The following is a 21,122-nucleotide window of genomic DNA, read 5'->3' as shown; positions in this document are numbered from 1 at the left end:
CCGGGACAGGAAAATTCGTTAAAAATTCATAACTTCTTCATCCAACATCCGTTTTCGTCAGACTTTTTACCATTGTACTACAAATGATGAGACCTTCGATTCTCGTTTAGGATGTATCGGTCAAATATCTCTCGATCTAAAATTCGAGTTTTTAGTTGTCTACTGCTAAGTTGAAACTTCGAAAAATCATAACTTCCTCATACGAAGTCAGATTTTGGCGTTCTTTTTATCGAACTTCTCGGTTAACGAATAATACGACTTTCATTTAGATCACTAAGGCAAAAAAAAATAGTTTATCAAAAACTCACTTTTTAGGTCATTCGGTGCCGTGTCAGTTTTCTCGCGAATCTTCGATTGGTCATAACTTCTTTGTAATAACTCGGATTTCGACGAGGTTTTCTCCTACATGTTTCTAACGAGATTCTCTACAACATCAAATAATAAAATTTTACTTATTTCAAATTTTATATTTTCGCTAAATTTTCATTATTTGGCTATTAATTCATAAGACTTCCAATATTTTATGAGTGATTCTAAACATAGTTTTACTTCATGTCTAGTAAAAACTAGCTGTTAGAACTCAACACTCAATTTTATTCACTTTTAATAATAACAATACACAATTTCAGAACGTGTATGTTACAAATACCTCCTCCTTTTGAGTATTTCGTCCCCGAAATAATAATGATTAAAACAATTAGGGATACTTCACACTTATTTCATTCTTATTTTTCCCAAGTATAATTTGAGCCTCAATGGTGTTTCCACTTGAGAAGCACCAACTTCACTTCTTTATTACGTAAATTAGTCGTTCTTTCATTTACAATCTCTTCTACTTAACTTATTATCCAATTTCACCTCGGATAATAGAACCATTTCATCATATATGCTTAACCTTTACACAGATAGCTCACATGAAACACTCCATGAATATCTGTCAAATCTTCAGGCAATTCCAAGTAGTAAGCTTGCTTACTAAATGTTCTTTCTTCCAAAGTAGAATAACGTCTTTTCATGAAATACCTTCAGTATTACTAAATCATCCACCCAGAATTCTTTGGGCCGTCTCCTCTTTTCTGCATAGGACATTTGTCGATCCTGGGCCGCTTTCATTCTTTCTCGGCAAAATTTGTATCATGTCAGTGATGTATTTGAATCATTTCAGATCCTCCAAAGATCTTATATCCTACGTCATGCCAACATATTTGAGTATGACATTTATGCTCATATAGTACTTTATATACCTTCAGTATATTTTCTACTATTTGGATTGCTCTCTTCTTCTGATCATTTGTTTGAGGATGATAAGTTGTGTTGGAAGTAAATCGAGATCCCAATTCACTCTTCATATGAAAGACCCCAAATTTCGTAATTTTTGAAAGACCCAGACTTTCATACTTCACAATACTATTACTCCAAAACATGCTACTTTCATATTCATAAAAGCAATATTTTACATTGATAAAGAGATTACAAACTACTAGATACAAACCGACTATTACAAAGTGTTATATATTACATAAGTACCTAGGATATTGTAATTTATACGAACATAAACTAAAGTACAAAAGTACTATTACAAACTATTCTAAATCTTTCAACAGTATAAGATCATACTGGTTACTTATCACCTGCAATTATTAAATATTGATAGGGTAAGCGGTGACGCTTAGCGAGTTCAATAATAGATACAATATAACGTTATGCCATATATATACATCAATATGGTAGAAGCAAAGAGGAACAACAAGACATATGTGAAATCATGTAACAAGCGTTCATATCAATCAAAGACTTTATTCAAAGATATACTTTTCAATGCTTGATATACATCAATAAAACTTTGGCCAAATGGCCTAGAAGACATGCAATTTCTGATTAACATCTTGTTAGATTTCATGCTTATAGTCCTATGTAACCATTTGCCAATGCCATAGAATAGAAGTCATTCTCTTATGGAGACATGCTATACATGGCCAGAGGCTACGTACCAGTACCAATGTAAATCTAAGTCCTTTCACTGATCACATGGTCAAAGGTATTACATTTGCTATAAACATAGCAAATAAAATAACACGAGAAAATAACTCAGAATAATAACACTGAAAATCACATAGCACATATAACACATAACATACAATTGTTCCTATATATTGAACTCACCTTAAATTAACCGGGGGGTCAAAATAGTAATTTGGGCAGCACTTCGGCTTTAAATATGACTTTCTATGTTGAAAACCGGGAGCTTAATTGAAAACCGGGCTCTACGAAGGATAGGTCTTCAAAACCAAAAAGATAAATTTTTTCGGGCTTCTCGGGCACTTAGTGGCGTATTTCGGGGGTTATAATTGATACCGGGGCTTCGGGGAATGTTAAAATGAAGAAAATGTGGAAAAATGGGCTAAAAATGGCAAATTTCCAAGATTACCCGAGAAGGCTCGTAGGCCTCCCTTTATATAGGGCTGAGGCTTCTGATCCGAGGGCTGAGAAGCAAATAGATGTCAGCAGATGAAGAAGGCCACGAGGTTCGGACATGGCTTCCAATGCGAATGAGCATATGTGAGGCATCTTACGAGGCGTCTTAGACGTCTCCTAGGATGCCGAAAGGCACGTCGAAATATCATTGGGCCATGCTTCGGATAGCACACTGGTGACTAAGCAGCTTCGTGCGAGGGACGTGGCTGATTTCAGACCACTCATGCGAGATTCCTCGGAAATTGAGCCCCAAACTTCTAAAATTCATAACTTTCGCATACGAGCTCCGTCTTTGATGTTCTTTATATGCACGTGTAGCTAAAATTACGCTCTACAACTTTTGTTTAGACTTTGTCGGCTACTTTTGAATTTATTTTTAATATTATTATTTTTAACAGACCGGGACAGGAAAATCCGTTAAAAATTCATAATTTCTTCATCCGACATCCGTTTTCGTAAGACTTTTTACCATTGTACTACAAATGACGAGACCTTCCATTCTCGTTTAGGATGTATCGGTCAAATATTGCTGGATCTAAAATTCGAGTTTTTAGTTGTCTACTGCTAAGTTGAAACTTCGAAAAATCACAACTTCCTCATACGAAGTCAGATTTTGGCGTTCTTTATATTGAATTTCTTGGTTTAACGCATACTACAACTTTCATTTAGATCACTAAGGCTAAAAAGTAGTTTATCAAAAACTCACTTTTTACGTCATTCGGCGTCGTGTTGGTTTTGTCGCGGATCTTCGGTTGGTCATAACTTCTTTGTTATAACTCGGATTTCGACGAGGTTTTCGCCTACAAGTTTCTATCGAGATTATTTACAAATTTCAATAATAAAATTTTACTTATTTAAAATTTTATATTTTCGCTAAATTTCACTATTTGTCTTTTAATTGGAATCTCATAAGACTTCCAATATTTTCTGAGTGATTCTAAACATAGTTTTACTTCATTTCCAGTAAAAATCATATGTTAGAACTCAACACTCAATTTCAAATAGTATTTCACAATTTTATTCATTACAAAACACGATTTCAAAATGTGTATGTCACAAATACCTCCTCCTTTTGAGGATTTCGTCCCCGAAATTACATGGATTAAATAAAATAAATGGGGATATTTTGCTTTTATCTCATTCTTATTCTCCCAAGTATAGTTTCGGTCTCGATGGTGTTTCCACTTGACAAGCACCAATTCTACTTCTTTATTGTGTAGCTTAGTTGTTCTTTCATTTATGATTTCTTCAGGCTCTTCAACGTATCTTAACTTATTATCCAATTTAACCTTGGATAATGGAACTGTCTCATCATAGATGCTAAAGCATTTGCGCAAATAACTTACATGAAACACATCATGAATCCCTGCCAAATCTTCAGGCAATTCTAAGCGGTATGCTTGCTTTCCAATTCTCTGGATGATTTTGAAAGGACCAACAAATCTAGGACTCCAATTTCCTTTCTTCCCAAATCGCATAAGGCCTTTCCATGGGGGTACCTTCAGCATCACGAAATCACCCATTTGGAATTCTATAGTCGTCTTCTCTTTTCTGTATAGGACTTTTGTCGATCCTGGACCGCTTTCATTCTTTCTCGTATGATTTGAATCTTGTCGGTGGTGTCTTGAATCATTTCAGGGCCTCCAAGGATCTTCTGTCCTACATCACGCCAACATAACGGCGTACGACATTTGCGACCATATAATGCTTCATACGGTGGCATTTTGATTGAAGTGTGGTAACTGTTATTATACGAAAATTCGACATGCAGTAAGTATTTATCCCAGTTACCACCGAACTCCAAGACACATGCACGAAGCATATCTTCTACTGTTTAGATTGTTCTCTCCATCTGACCATCAGTCTGAGGATGATAAGCGGTGCTGAGAGCAACTCGAGATCCTAATTCACGTTGCATACTCGCCCAAAAGTGAGAAGTTAAGCGAGTATCGTGATTGGAAATGATCTTTAGTGGCACATCATGTCTTGCAACAATTTCATCAAAGTATACTTGTGCGTATTTCTCCATTGGATCCGTTTCACGCATCGCGAGAAAATGTGCACTCTTAGTCAGGCGGTCTACGATTACCCAAATGTTATCATGCTGTCTAGCAGTGTTTGGCAATTTGGTAATAAAATCCATAGACAACTCTTCCCACTTCCATATAGGAACACTAAGGCTTTCTGGAGTTCCGTAAGACTTTTGGTGCTCTGTTTTGACTTGTAAGCATACTAAGCATTCCTGTACATATCTTCCCATGTCTCTCTTTAATCCAGGCCACCAAGAATCAACTCTTACATCATAGTACAGTTTACTTGTACCAGGATGTATTGACAGCTTAGACTTATGAGCTTCATCTAAAATCTTCTGTCTTAATCCACAATTCTTTGGAATCCATAGCCGATTCTTAAATACTTTTAATCCTGGTGGATCATCATTTCTTTCATCTCGGCTGGCGCAAGACGATAAGGAGTCTTTGCAATCGAAGCAGCGCTAGGCACAAGGTCAATTCGGAATTCTACTTGCATGTCCGGAGGAAGTCCAAGCAGATCATCGGGGAAAACATCAGGATATTCGTTAACAATAGGAATATCATTTACAGTTTTATTCTCCTTTCTTGATATGTCAACTGTATAGGCTAGATAGATAGGACAACCTTTCGATATGAATTTACGAGCTTTAAGGAAAGAGATTATTTTTAAGATCCTTTGTTCACCGTAGACATGTATAGGATCTTCCCCTTCAATAGGAATGCGTACCATCTTTTCGTAACACAAGAGTTCTACATGGTTCTTTGACAACCAATCCATGCCGAGAATAATATCAAAGTTGGGGCAAGGAGATAGGGATTAGGTTAGCAAGAAAGTTATAGCCTTCAATTTCTATGACACAATCCCTATAGATTTTATCAGCAAGTAATGATATACTTCCTGCAGTATCTATGTGAAATGGTTGCGCGAGTGCATAGCAAGCACTTTGACAAGAAATGTAACCGTCACAACATTCGGGTCCTCATGTGCTTCTTTTGTGGTAATCTGGAATGCACGACCCTTAGCCTTTGGCACCTCCTCCTTTTTAGCTGGAGTATTCTTTGGTTGTTGGATGGGGACTTGACTTCTCGCCGGTTGTTGAACAGAAGCTTGACTTCCCGTCACTTGGCTGGTAAGAGTAGGGCAAAAACGCTTCTTGTGGCCAGTAACACCACATGAATAGCAAGTCACATCCTTCCTTGGGCAAGCTGGCTTTATATGACCCGTTTCTCCACACCCATAATAAACAATGGATTCCTTGTCTATTTTGCATTGACCCGGATGATTCCTTCCATAAACGCGACATGATAGTGATTGAATAGAAAAGGATTATGACCTACCGTGGCCACAAAAAGCACTCTGAGATTGTGCTTGCTTGCTAGGATCAGTTCGAATAGATTGAGCTGGTGGAATAGTGGAAACAGGAGTAGTTCTTTCAGTACGTGGATGCTTTGGAATAGTAAGAGTGGCACCACGTATCTCTAAGTCATGCTCACGTCTTCGAGCATACTCAATGACTTTATCAAAGGACAGAACATCCTGATTGACAACGAAATCATGGATTTCGTGTCGTAGTCCCTCCATGAATAACTGAATTTTCTCATCTTCAGTTGGAATATACTTCGTAGCAAACCTTGCTCTTTGATTAAACTGAGTTTCATACTCATTCACAGTCATTCCTCCTTGTTTAAACTCTAGGAATTCCTTCTCTAATCTTCTCCTCATATCTAGAGGACAATACTTCTCTAGCACACGAGTCTTGCACAATTCCCAGGATAAGTTCTCTTGGTCACATCCATCGAGAGCTTCATATGTTGCTTCCCACCAGACTAAGGCTTCTCCGATGAGCATTGAAGAAGCATAGATAACCTTGTCTTCATCATCCACATGAGAGACACGAAATACTTTCTCGGTGTTCTGAATCTAAGTTAGAACAACTATAGGAATAAGGACACCATAAAACTTCGTAGCACCACTACTCTTAAAATCTTTGAACGAGGGACGCTTCACCTTTCCGCTTGAAGATTCTCCATTGGCTTTATCTTTTCCTTTATCATCATTCTTTTTGTGTTCTTCGAGAGTCTGTCGAATAACACCGGTAAGTTTACCTAAGAGTCGCTCCTCACGAGGAGATACTGGAGTATTCACTTCCTCAGGTTGAGGATCTCCACCAACATCAGGGGTATGACTACTTACTTGTTCAACCATCCATCTGAAATACAGAGTAAGATAGTATTTTAGAATATTAGGTTTTATTATTACCTAATACTTTTACTTATATATCTCCTATGGTTTGTATCCCTAAACTTACAATGATTAAGTTCATATATTAAACTTCTTATAGTTTAAGTCTAAATACTAATCCTTGGAATTTAGTTCGCTTAAACTACTGCTCTGATACCATGGTTGAAAGACCCCAACTTTCGTAATTTTTGAAAGACCCAAACTTTCATACTTCACAAATTATTACTCCAAAACATGCTACTTGCATATTCATAAAAGCAATATTTTACATTGATAAAGAGATTACAAACTACTGGATACAAACCGACTATTACAAAGTGTTATATATTACATAACTACCCAGGATATTGTAATTTATACAAACATAAATTGAAGTACAAAAGTACTATTAGAAACCATTCTAAATCTTTCAACAGTATAAGATCATACTGGTTACTTATCACCTGCAATTATTAAATATTGATAGAGTAAGCGGTGACGCTTAGTGAGTTCAATAATAGATACAATATAACGTTATGCCATATATATACATCAATATTGAAGAAGTACAGAGGAACAACAAGATAGATGTGAAATCATGTGACAAACGTTCATATCAATAAAAGACTTTATTCAAAGATATACTTTTCAATGCTTGATATACATCAGTAAAACATTGGCCCAAATGGCATAGAAGACATGAAATTTCTGATTAACATCTTGTTAGATTTCAGGCTTATAGTCCTGTCTAACCATTTGCCAATGACATAGAATAGAATTCATGCTCATACGGAGACATGCTCTACATGGCCATAGGCTACGCACCAGTATCAATGTGAATCTAAGTCCTTTCACTGATCACATGGTCAAAGGTATTGAATTTGCTATAAACATAGCGAATAAAATAACACGGGAAAATAACTCAGAATAATAACACTGAAAAGCACATAGCACATATAACACATAACATACAATTATTCCTATATATTGAACTCACCTTAAATTAATCGGGGGATCAAAATAGTAATTTGGGCAGCACTTTGGCTTTAAATATGACTTTCTATGTTGAAAACAGGGAGCTTAATTGAAAACTGGGATCTACGAAGGGTAGGGCTTCAAAACCGAAAAGATAAATTTTTCCGCGCTTCTCAGGCACTTAGTGGCGTATTTCGGGGGTTATAATTGATACCGGAGCTTCAGGGAATGTTAAAATGATGAAAATATGGATAAAGGGGCTAAAAATGGCAAATTTCCAAGATTACCCGGGAAAGCTCACACGCCTCCCTTTATATAGGGCCGAGGCTTCTAATCCGAGGGCTGAGAAGCGAATAGATGTCAGCAGATGAAGAAGGCTACGAAGTTCGGACGTGGCTTCCAGTGCAAAGGGCCATATGCGAGGCGTCTTATACGTCTCCTACGATGCCGAAAGGCGCATCGGAATCTCATTGGGCCACGCTTCGAACAACACACCGGTTACTAAGCAGCTTCGTGCGAGGGACGTGGCTGATTTCAGACCACTCATGCGAGATTCCTAAGTAATTGAGCCCCGAATTTCTAAAATTCATAACTTTCGCATAGGAGCTCCGTTTTTGACGTTCATTATATGCACGCGTAGCTAAAATTACGATAACCAACTTTCATTTAGACTTCGTCGGCTAATTTTGATTTTATTTTTAATATTATTATTTTTAACAGACCGGGACAGGAAAATCCGTTAAAAATTCATAACTTCTTCATACGACATCCGTTTTCGTCAGACTTTTTACCGTTGTACTACAAATGACGAGACCTTCGATTCTCATTTAGTATGTATTGGTCAAATATCGCTCAATCTAAAATTCGTGTTTTTAGCTGTCTACTGCTAAGTTGAAACTTCGAAAAATCATAACTTCCTCATACGAAGTCAGATTTTAGCGTTCATTTTATCGAATTTGTTGGTTTAACGTATACTACAACTTTCGGTGTCGTGTCGGTTTTGTCGCGGATCTTCGGTTGGTCATAACTTCTTCGTTATAACTCGGATTTCGACGAGGTTTTCGCCTACAAGTTTCTAACGAGATTATTTACAACTTTCAATAATAAAATTTTACTTATTTAAAATTTTATATTTTCATTAAATTTCACTATTTGGCTTTTAATTGGAATCTCATAAGACATCCAATATTTTATGAGTGATTCTAAACATAGTTTTACTTCATTTCTAGTAACAACCATATGTTAGAACTCAACACTCAATTTCACATTGTATTTCACAATTTTATTCATTACAAAACACGATTTCAAAACGTGTATGTTACATCATACTTGCCCAAAAGTGAGAAGTGAAGCGAGTATCACGATCGAAAAAAAAAAAATTCTTTAGTAGCACACCATGTCTCACGATGATTTCATCTAAGTAACTTACGCGTATTTCTCCAATGGATTTATTTCACGTGTGGCGAGAATATATACACTCTTCATCATCCGGTCGATAATTATCTAAAGGTTATCATTCATAGTTTTCTTCTCCTCTTTCAAGGTATTAGCTGTATAAGTAGGATAAGTAGAATATCCATTCGACATAATTTACGAGTTTTTAAGAAAGAAATTTATTATTTTCACCGTAGACATAAATAGAATCTTCCCTTTCGATAGGGATGCATATAATCTCTTTGGAGCACAATAGCTCTGTGTGGTTCTTTAACAACCAATCCGTGTCGAGAATAATATCAAAGATAGGAATTAGGTTAGTAGGAAGATTATAACTTTCAATTTCTATAACACTAACTCTATAGGCTTTATCAACAAGTAATGATATATTTCCTATGTTATCTATATGAAATGATTGGACAATTGCGTAACAAGCAATTTGAAAAGAATATGTGAATTTATAAGGCACGAAAGAATGTGAGTAGATCTAGATTTTACGAGAAAATTAATAGTCACAACATTCGAGTTTTAACTTACTTCCTTTGTGGTAATCTAAAATGTACGATATTTAGCTTTTAGTTTGCCAAACGATTGTCAAATTCTTCAAACTTCCTAGTTACTAGCGGTGTTCAAATTTGCACCCGCACTTCATTCTCTATGGAACATTCGATCCTAATCTTTGAGTTAAAACTCAATTCTCATTGCAGACTCCTGCTCCTTCTTGGTTTATAGACTAAACCTAAGATAAGGTCTTTACTTTTGCTATAACAACAACTCGAATGGTCATATTCTAATGACCTTTGATTTTATCTCGCATAAGACACATAACGATCCAAACTCTTGTATTAGAATTAGATCGAATAAATCGAGCTGATAGAATGGCGAAAACAAAAAGAGTTTGATCAACACGTGGATGCTTAAGAATAGAAAGAATAACATCACGTATTTCTAATTCATGCTTTCGGATATACACATCTTTTAGCCTTTAACTAGTAAGAGTAGGGCGGATACATTTCTTGTGGCCAGTAACACCACATAGCAAATCACATCTCTGGCTAATGGTTGCTCAATTCTTTAATGAATATTGTTATATTTCTATCGACTATCTCGACTATTTACTTCTTCAGTATTCCTACTGAAGTTTTGTACTATATAAGACATGGTTCTCTGAACCAATTAACTCCTTTCGCGGATTTATACTAATCAGACTCGATTCTTTCTGACATTAAGAGTTGAACAATACTTATCTTCTTAGTCATTACCGAATCGAAGGTAACGACACACATAAATAAAACGGAATCATTTACTAGTGTGACTTTTCCTGATCCAAGTGTGATTCCTGTGCTTCCAGTAGTATAGTCCTATACTACTATTTACACCTACTCATACTCGTCCCAAGTATTGTCTCGCAGTTCCCAAGTCACAATTCAAAAGTTTTCACAAAGCAACTTATCGTACATGAATGTGTTTAAACAAATACATACAACAGTTTCTCCTAGACTCAGCTAGAGTTTTCACGTTTCTATCAAACATATATTGGACTACCTATACTCGCTTTTTAGGATTCTTCTCATGCATATGCTCGATTTAATATATCTCAATACTTTTCCATAGGTCGATAGAAATTTTACTTCCATTTTTTCATATTAATTCTTTCTTGAGTAGTGTCTACTCTACAAGACACACTATTCCAAAATTTACTTTAGCAGCATGGAGACAAACGGTCTTGTACTACCTGCATCATCTTCTAACTCATGCAATCCATCATGCACATTTGTTCATTTCATTATTCTTCCTTGACATCGTTATTCTTGTATCTGAGTAAGTCTAAGTCTACTTCATAGGAGTCTATTCTAAGAAGTCTGCATCTTAGCTGCATCTCAGCAAGCTCTACTAGCTTCAACTTGGTTCTCTGTCATTCCTGACTACAACATCTCTTCTCATACGATACTATGGGTGTATTTCTTCTTTAATTAAGCATTGTACCTTACTTAAACAAGTAAGTTGCTTAACCATTTACCACTAAATGACTCAATTCACCATCCCAATCTTGTATGTTAAAGTCGGCTTAACACACAATGGAACTTCTATAAGGATGGGATAGAAGTCAATCATCACTTAGTATTATTAAATACTAAGTTTCAACATCTTTTATAGGGTTACTACTCGAACTACATACTACATCACAAAGTCTTGGCCTATTGAGTCTGAAAACTTCATTAACCTTTCTTTTGATCTTCATTTAATTCTTCTAAATCTTGTACAACATCAATTGAGATACTATCGAAGTATTGATCGCCATCTTCAGTTCTTCCGACTCTTTAAATAATTAGTGCTTCAATCTGAATAGTGGTACAACAACTTCGTGGATTTGTACTAACACATTTATCTTGCCCAAACGTGTTTCAAACACACATTTTTATTCCAAAGAAGTTATTATATATAAAACATACTTTAAATGTATATTACCACTCTATTGTATTAACACACTTATTACGATAACAATTCATATTTATTATTTTACGATATCTCGCGATCGTTTGTTTATAAACTTATCGATGACAACTATCATAAGTCTCTTTATCACTTCAGAAAATTCTATTACGAAAACTCATAGAATTCTGAACATAAAATTTTCTAAACCAAGGTCGGCAACAGACCTTAAGCTTTCTCAAATAATAGCAATTATAGATAAGCACTATATTCATTTATCATTTAGCACATATTAGAATATAAGGCATATCTCCTCTTAATATTCTAGTGCTTGACTCCATTAGGTATTCAACCAAAAATATACCAGATACATATCGTATCAGTTTTACTTAACAATTATTGTTTAAGCTTAGAAATATTCTCAAAACTCCTAGTTCACTTAAACTATTTTTCTTAAAATTTTGAAGTAACTTAATATCTTAGAATACTAGGGTTTATCACTACCCAATACCCTACTTAAATATTTCCTATGGTTTGTATCCATATACTTATTATGAATCAGCTCATATATTGAGCTTCCAATAGTTGAAGTATAAATACCAATCCGTGATATTTAGTTCCACAACAAGAAAACAACCCTTTAATGACTCGCAAACAATGACACTTGCTAATAGACGACGCGCATTTGTAAGTGCCCTAAAAGATAATGTCAATTTTGCAAAATTTGAAGGATAGAGGGCACGCATTTGTGCGCGCCCTAAAATTAGTGTCAGAAAAGAAACAAAACTGCGGAGGGCGCCTTTCATAAAATGCGCGTCATGTAAATGTGTCGCTTTATATTTTTTAAGTCAAATACGCGTTTTAGGCGGGAAATGAAATCGATGAAAATTATCCCCGCCTATTGAATCCCAAAAATTAATCGCCGCGACTCTTCTACTTAGCATGAAAAAGCCCTAGGTCCCTCATCTTCATCTTTAGTATCATCAAACATCTCGTTCATCGGATCTCTACTTGATCTCCTTCTTATCAGTATCATCAAACATCTCGTTCATCCTCTGCATTATTTCCATCGTTCTTCCCTCTCCTCACTGAACAATACCCAAAAAACCCTAATATCATAACCACTCCTCTTTTCTCACACAACAAAATCCCAAAACATCACGAAATACTAAATTCCACAAAATCGTTGTGACCATTTTAGCTAGGGATTTTTTCAAGAACGAAAACACTCTCTCATCTCTCTTAGCTCTAAAACAATGGACGATTCACCTTGCTTCGCCTTTGGTCACTTCTCCTCTGGCAACGTGAGGCCTTACTCATTACAAATCGACCAACGATAAGCCAATACTTATAACAGAATCGTTTCACTATCAATTGGGTGTGCAACTCCTCCATCGCACTGATGACTACGAATGTGACTCTTCCACCACACCTGTGATTACGTCCCGTCTCACCTCCCTAGCCGCTACCTTAATAGGTTTATCTATTCAATTAGATTTTTCTTTTCAGTTAGAAATCGATTTCGTCCCTTCCCCAGCTCTTCATCTCTTCACTAAAATCGTTGTTCATCTATCCACTAAAATCTTCACGGTTTCTTTAATTTCACTCCAAGGATTATTTGATAGCTCTTGTATGGTTTATTCCCTATACTGAATTGAGAGTCAAGGTTGTTGGTATGAATTCACAATTCCCCTTCAATCCTTCATCACACATTTAACCCTAAATCTTCAGATTCTATAACTATTAGGGTTCAATTAATCGAGAAGCGTCATTTAACTCTTCATTTTTCCTGATTTTGGGTTGATTTATGTTTGGAATTTTGTTAATTTTGGAATTAGGTGCAACTTTTCTATTGCTGAGACTTCTGCGTCCCTCCCTTCAGTGTCGTCGCCACCTCTAATTTGCACCGCCTCTGTCGCCGGCTTCCCCTCTACCTCCGATAACTTCTCCATTCATGCTTTCGCGTCCTCCAGCTTCTGCAGGTAAGGTTTCCATTTCCTTCTCATCTGAAAATCGCGTTCTAGATGCGTAAATGTAGTTCTTCTAGAACTGTTTGAGGCTGAAATCGAGTTCCAGATGTGTATATTTAGTTTTTTTGTCTTTTCTTTTTCCTCTAAAAATCGAGTCCCTGGTCTATGGTAATTCATTGGTCTAAGTAAAATATTTCTTTAAGTTTGACCAAATAACATTCAAAATCCACATCGTATCACAAAGTTATTTATTCCATTCATCATGTTTTTGTTTATTTTCTTTGAAGTCAAGATTCAAGATGTGGGACTTATCAACCATCGGTGTTAGCTCTAGCTACAATGCTTCATATCATAGATAAAGTTGATTCTTTAAACTATGTGTGACTATTCGGATTAGCTTCTTGATGTACTCAAAAGCAATGGATTTTATAAAAGTTAGAAACAAGGCTTTCTTTAAGGGAAAAAAGGGAATTTGTGATTTTGTGTTTGATCGCGTAAGGATGTGGTAGCTTTTAATTAAATTAGTAGCAGGTGTAGTAAATATAAAATTGAGTGAAATGCTTGGTTAATTAGCTCTTCTGTGTAGAGCTCTAACTCCTTTGTACGTAGTTTTGTGCCCAACCAACTTCTGGCTTGGTTATTTCAGTTTTCTAAAAAAAAAAAAAACAATATCACATCATAATTGCAGGGCGTTCTAGACAATGGAATGGATGTGGCAGTAAAGATACTATCAAAATCATCTGGACAAGGTTCACAAGATAAAATGAATTAATATTATGTCGTGGTCATATCGGAGATGAGAAGCTTCAATGCTGTAAAGTTTACTGAATTCCTCACTTGGTTGTAATGGATTCTACACATCTAATTTGGTTTTTTATTTTTTAGTTAATCGATCCTTGATTTTAGTCTAAACCATGTTTGAGTTTTGTTACCTAAGATTTGGTAGATCTCAGTATCAATTCTGATGATCGAGAGATTGATTAATCTTTGTTTATGTTGCAGGTGTAACTTGGAACACATTCCTTCACTTTCGATCATGTCTATGGAAGCTCTGGTTCCCCATCATCCTCCATGTTTGAAGATTGTGTTTCTCCTCTTGTTGAGGGTCCGTTTCAAGGATATAATGCTACTTTTCTAGCTTACGGCCAGGTATAAATTTCTCACGATTCAAGTAATAAAGATGTATTCTGTTGTTTATCATAGTTCTTTACATGTTCTAATTTCACAGACCTGTTCAGGGAAGACATACACCATGGGAACTAGATTCAAAGATTGTTACCAAACCGGAGTTATTCCTCAATCCATGGCTGGTTTATTCAACAAAATCGAAAGTTTACAGGATCAAATAGAGTTCCAGTTGCATGTTTCCTTCATCGAGGTGTGTTTTTTAAACCTATAAGTAGAATTGTAAATAGCTTTCTTACTTTACACCTCACTGAAAGATTTTGCAATGAAGATTCTAAAAGAAGAAGTGTGAGACTTGTTGGATACTAAATCTGAGATATCATCAAATGGGCAGAATGACAAAGTGAATATTCTAGGGAAACTTCTAATGGTGTCATAATGCTTGCTGGATCTACTGAATGTATTGTTAAGACATTAGAAGAAATGAGTGATTGACTTGAGCATGGATCATTGAGCAGAGCAACATGAAGTACAAATATGAATAATCAATCAAGGTAATTAATCTTTAAATTGTCTTTTAAGTAATATAATATATTATATATGACATATATTATATATATTTATGACACTTTCAACTTTTTGTGTAGTCGATCACATGCAGTTTTCACAATCACATTGGAACAAATGAATAAGACAATCTCGAATGATTCTATGTGTGATGAATATTTGTGTGCCAAATTGCATTTAGTTGATCTTGCTGGTTCAAAAAGGGCTAAAAGAACAGGACCGAAACTAGGACTGAGTGGACAAAAGTTGCAGCTTTTGTCTCACACAAAAGACATAAATGCCCTCATCCTCATTATTGGAAAAAGGAAATAACCAGCCTGATAACTTGATTTGTTGAACATGATTTCATATTTATAAGGGGCTTCTTGCACTTGGAAATGTCATAAGTGCCCTTGGTGATGAGATAGTAAACTTACTTACCTCTTGCTGGTTGGACATTATTAATTAACTATTTTTTAATGCAAATCAGTTTATTGCTTTTAGTTTAATCTAAATATGTTTTACCAAACTAACAAGACTCACTTGGTGGCAACAACAAAACTGTTATGATAGGTAACATATATAATCTATAGTATTGTTTATTATTTATAATTATAATTTTGTTTATTATTTAAAATCTTTGGTACTAAGTAAACATATAATTTTTCCTAATTTCAGCTTGTGTTAGTCACGCTGATATAAATGCTGAGGAGACTCTCAACACTTTAAAGTATGCAAACAAGGCTTGAAATATATATAATAAGCCTGTGGTAAGTTTGAGTTATATGCTAGAAATAGCAACCTGCTTTCATTTATTTGCTTATTATAGAAAAAGTTTTACAGTGAGATGTTATATATAATACACAAATAAATCATTACTTTTTTAAACAATTTAATAGGTGAATAGGGATCAAGTGTCTAGTGACATGTTAAAAATGCGTCAACAATTGGAATGCTTGCAAGCAGAACTTTGTGCTCGTGGTGTAGGTTCTACTGTTGAATTATAAGTATAAATTATAATATGAATATCATATTTATTTTATATAATAAACCTTTATTCTTTAATTTCTTATAAATTTGTTGTATCGCATAAAAAAATTAGTGAAAGTGGTATGTTTTTATTTTAATTTTTTTATACAAAGCTAAAATTATTTGTATTTCATTTTCTTTTTTAATGATAATGAATATAGACGATTTTGGTGTGATAGGGAGGAAACAACAAAAGAGTTGGAGCATACTCTTCTCCAAGACTTCATGGATAAAGAGGTGCATGAGTTAAATAAAAGTTTGGATACTTTTTGATAGAAATTTATAATTTTTAATGCATAAATGCATCATTATCAAAGGGTATTTAAGACATTTGGTGAATATTTAAAACAAGAACTTATTGTTACAGATGTTTTGTTCTGATCCTGCTTATGACAAGTCACCTCAGTAGATAAAATGCTTCTTGAGGTTAGTAGTGGAAAAATGAGTTGCATTGGAATCACTAAATCCTCCAAATGTGACAGCAAATCCGGATCGGAATCAGTATCTTATGTTCTCAGAAACAGGAAACAACAAAACAAGTAACAGTTTTGGTCCCTAAATTTTTGGTCCTTGTACAATTTGTCCCTACAACAGTTCTGGTCCCTACGGTTTTGGCCCATTTATAGTTTTTTCCATCTCTCTCTGTAGCTAGTGTGGTATTATGACTTCCTTCAATTATTTGATATCATAATATCCATTCTTAACCGTTTTCATCTTAAAATGTCATGCAATATGTTGTATTTGGAGATAGTTTTTTACTTTTTATTAATTTTGATGAATGTTTATTTTCAGATACACCCTGATATCAAATCCAAATTCTAACGGTTACTTTGATTTGATGATTAAGGTACAAAAAACTAAATTTTTGATTCTATTGTTGACAAAAATCATGTAGTTGCTGATGCAGATTTAGTCAGTGGCATCCATTTGCTCAAGGTATAACCAATCATTAGCATTGTTATCTTTAATGATATTCTTTTAACAGAATTCCTAATTATATTTTATTTGTTTTTGTATCTCAGACAAATCCAGAGATTCTAAAAAGATGGAACAATGAGGTACAAGAAGTTGTTCAATCAAGGGTTACACTTGTACTTTTTCATCCACTTGTTCAGCTCCACAAGGTATAACTAAATCCTAAAGGCTTAATCACAAAAATGACCAAAAATGACCATGCACATTTAATGTGATAATTGTCGACATTTTTCCCATTAATTTAATTAATTTTATATATTTTCAGATACCATGGTTGAAAGACCCCAACTTTTGTATTTATGAAAGATCCAAACTTTCATACTATTTCAGAAAAAATTTCTTAAGTTACTTCCTCAAAACATGCTACATGCATATTTAGAAAACAATATTTTATATTGATAAAGTGATTACAAAAGATTGGATACAAACCGACTAAGTTTTATTACATTTCATGTCTACCCAGGAATCTACTATTCATATACATACATGAACATTAAAATACAGAGAAATAGTAATAACTATTCTAAATCTTTCAGCAGTATAAAACTATATTGGATACTCATCACCTGCAATTGTTAAACATTGAGAGGGATAAGCGATAACGCTTAGTGAATTCAATAAATAGATACAATATAATCTTATGCCTTATATATACCAATATGAAAAAAGAAAAAGGGAACAAGAACAACAATAGCATATGCGTATCATATGTCAGGCTTTCAATATCAACTCAAAATTTGATTCAAAGATTTACGATCAATGAGACATAACGATTTCAATACTTGATATGCATCAATAAAGTTTTGGCCCAAATGGCATAGAAGACATATAATTTCTGATTAACATGTTGGTAGATTTCAGGCATATAGCCCTATCTAACCATTTGCAAATACCATAGAATATAGTTCATTCTCTTACGGAGTCATGCTCTATGTAACATACACATTCTGAAATTGTGTAGTGTTATTATTAAAAGTGAATAAAATTGAGTGTTGAGTTCTAACAGCTAGTTTTTACTAGAAATGAAGTAAAATTATGTTTAGAATCACTCATAAACTATTGGAAGTCTTATGAGATTCTAATTAATATCCAAATAGTGAAACTTAGCGAAAATATAAATTTGAAATAAGTAAACTTTTATTATTTGATGTTGTAAATCATCTCGTTAGAAACTTGTAGGCGAAAACCTCGTCGAAATCCGAGTTATAACGAAGAAGTTATGACCAACCGAAGATCCGCGACAAAACCGGCACGGCGCCGAATGACGTAAAAAGTGAGTTTTTGATAAACTACTTTTTAGCCTTGGTAATCTAAATGAAAGTCGTAGTATTCGTTAAACCGAGATTCGATAAAAAAAAACGCCAAAATCTGACTTTGTATGAGGAAGTTATGATTTTTCGAAGTTTCAACTTAGTAGTAGACAGCTAAAAACTCGAATTTTAGATCAAGCGATATTTGACCGATACATCCTAAATGAGAATCTAAGGTCTCGTCATATGTACTAAAACGGTAAAAAGTCTGACGAAAACGAATGTTGGATGAAGAAGTCATGAATTTTTAACAGATTTTCCTGTCCCGGTCTGTTAAAAATAATAATATTAAAAATAAATTCAAAATTAGCCGACGAAGTATAAACAAATGTTGTAGATCGTAATTTTAGCTACGCGTGCATATAAAGAACGTCAAAAACGGAGCTCGTATGCGAAAATTATGGATTTTAGAAGTTCAGGGCTCAAAAAAAATCGAGAAATCTCGCATGAATAGTAACCGGCCACATCACCTCGCACGAAGCAGGTGCGTCACTGGAGACGTGGCCTCGCCTCGCAATGCCACTTGTCGCACAGGTGTCCGAAACATGCGAAGCCACCGGGGACCCTCATAGTTGCCACGTCCTTCGCACGAGAAAGTCGCGTCACCGAGACGTGGCCTCGCATGATTGGTCCGAAGCTCGCAGGTGCCACGCCTTCTCCCTCCTGACCGAACCTCGCAGGCGCACGTGTTCCTTCTCAGCCACATGATCCGAACCTCGCCCCTATAAATAGGAAGGTGCGAACCCTCCCGGCTAGAATTGGAAAATTTTCATTTTTGGCCCCTTTTTCCATATTTTCACTATTTTGACGTTTCCCGAAGCCCCGATATCAATTTTAGCATCTGAAACACGTCTCGAGAACCCCGAGAAGCCCGAAAATTTTATCTTTTCAGTTTTGAAGCCCTACCTTTGCAGAGCCCGGTTTTCAATTAAGCTCCCAGTTTTCAACATAGAAAGTCATGTTTAAAGCCGAAATGTTGTCCAAATTACTATTTTAACCCTCGGTTAACTTAAGGTGAGTTCAATAGATAGGAACAATTTTATGTTATGAGTTATATGTGCTATGTGCTTCTCAGTGTTATTATTCTGAGTTATACTCCCGTGTTATTTTATTCGCTATGTTTATAGCAAATATAATACCTTTGACCATGTGATTAGTGAAAGGACTTAGATTCACATTGGTACTGGTACGTAGCCTCTGGCCATGTAGAGCATGTCTCCGTAAGAGAATGACTTCTATTCTATGGCATTGGCATAAGGTTTGATAAGAATGATATGTAGCCTCTGACCAGGTAGAGCATGACTCCGTAAGAGAATGCATTTTATTCTATGGTATTGGCAAATGGTTAGACACGGCTATAAGCCTGAAATCTATCAAAATGTTAATCAGAAATTATATGTCCTCTGTGCCAATTAGGCCAAAGCTTTCTTGATGCATTACAAGTATTGAAATAGTTATGTCTCATTGAAAAATATATATTTGAATAAAGTCTTTAATTGATATGAACGCTTGTCACATGATTTCACATATGTCTTCTTGTTCCCTTCTGCTTCTGTCATATTGGTATATGTAAGGCATAAGATTATATTGTATCTATTTATTGAATTCACTAAGCATTATCACTTCTTCCTCTCAATATTTAACAATTGTCGGTGATGAGTATTCCAATATAGCTTTATACTGCTGAAAGATTTAGAATAGTTAATAGTATTTCTCTGTATTTTAGTGTTCATGTATGTATATGAATAGTAGATTCCTGGGTAGACATGAAATTGTAATAAACTTAGTCAGTTTGTATCCAATATTTTGTAATCACTTTATCAATATAAAATATTGTCTTATAAATATGCATGTAGCATGTTTTGAGGAAGTAACTTAAGAAATCTTTTGAAATAGTATGAAAGTTGGGGTCTTTCAATCATGGTATCAGAGCAATGGTTTAAGTGAACTAAATATCACAGATTGGTATTTAGACTTAAACTGTTAGAAGCTCAATATATGAGCTGATTCGTAATAAGTATATGGATACAAACCATAGGAAATATTTAAGTGGGAATTGGGTAGTGATAAACCCTAGTATTCTATGATATTAAGTTACTTCAAAATTTTAAGAAAATTAGTTTAAGTGAACTAGAAATTTTAAGAATTTCTAAACTTAGACAAGAATTATTAAGTAAAGATGATACGATATATTTTAGGTTAAATACCTTATGGAGGCAAGCACTAGAATATTAAGATGAGATATGTCTTATATTCTATTATGTGCTAAATGATAAATGAAGATAGAGAGAAGATATGCCTTATATTCTATTATGTGCTAAATGATAAATGAATATAAAGAGGAGATATGCCTTATATTCTATTATGTGCTAAATGATAAATGAATATAGAGAAGAGATATGCCTTATATTCTATTATGTGAGAAAGCTTAAGGTCTGTTGCTGACCATGGTTTAGAAAATTTTAAGAACTTTCATAATAGAATTTTTCGGAGTGATAAAGAGACTTATGATAGTTGACATCGATAAGTTTATAAATAAACGATTGCGAGATATTGTAAAATAATAAATATGAATTGTTATCGTAATAAGTGTATA

Source organism: Lactuca saligna, chromosome 4, assembly GCF_052625555.1.
Source record: "Lactuca saligna cultivar CGN05327 chromosome 4, ASM5262555v1, whole genome shotgun sequence".
NCBI lineage: Eukaryota > Viridiplantae > Streptophyta > Magnoliopsida > Asterales > Asteraceae > Lactuca > Lactuca saligna.
This window is presented reverse-complemented; position numbering follows the sequence as displayed.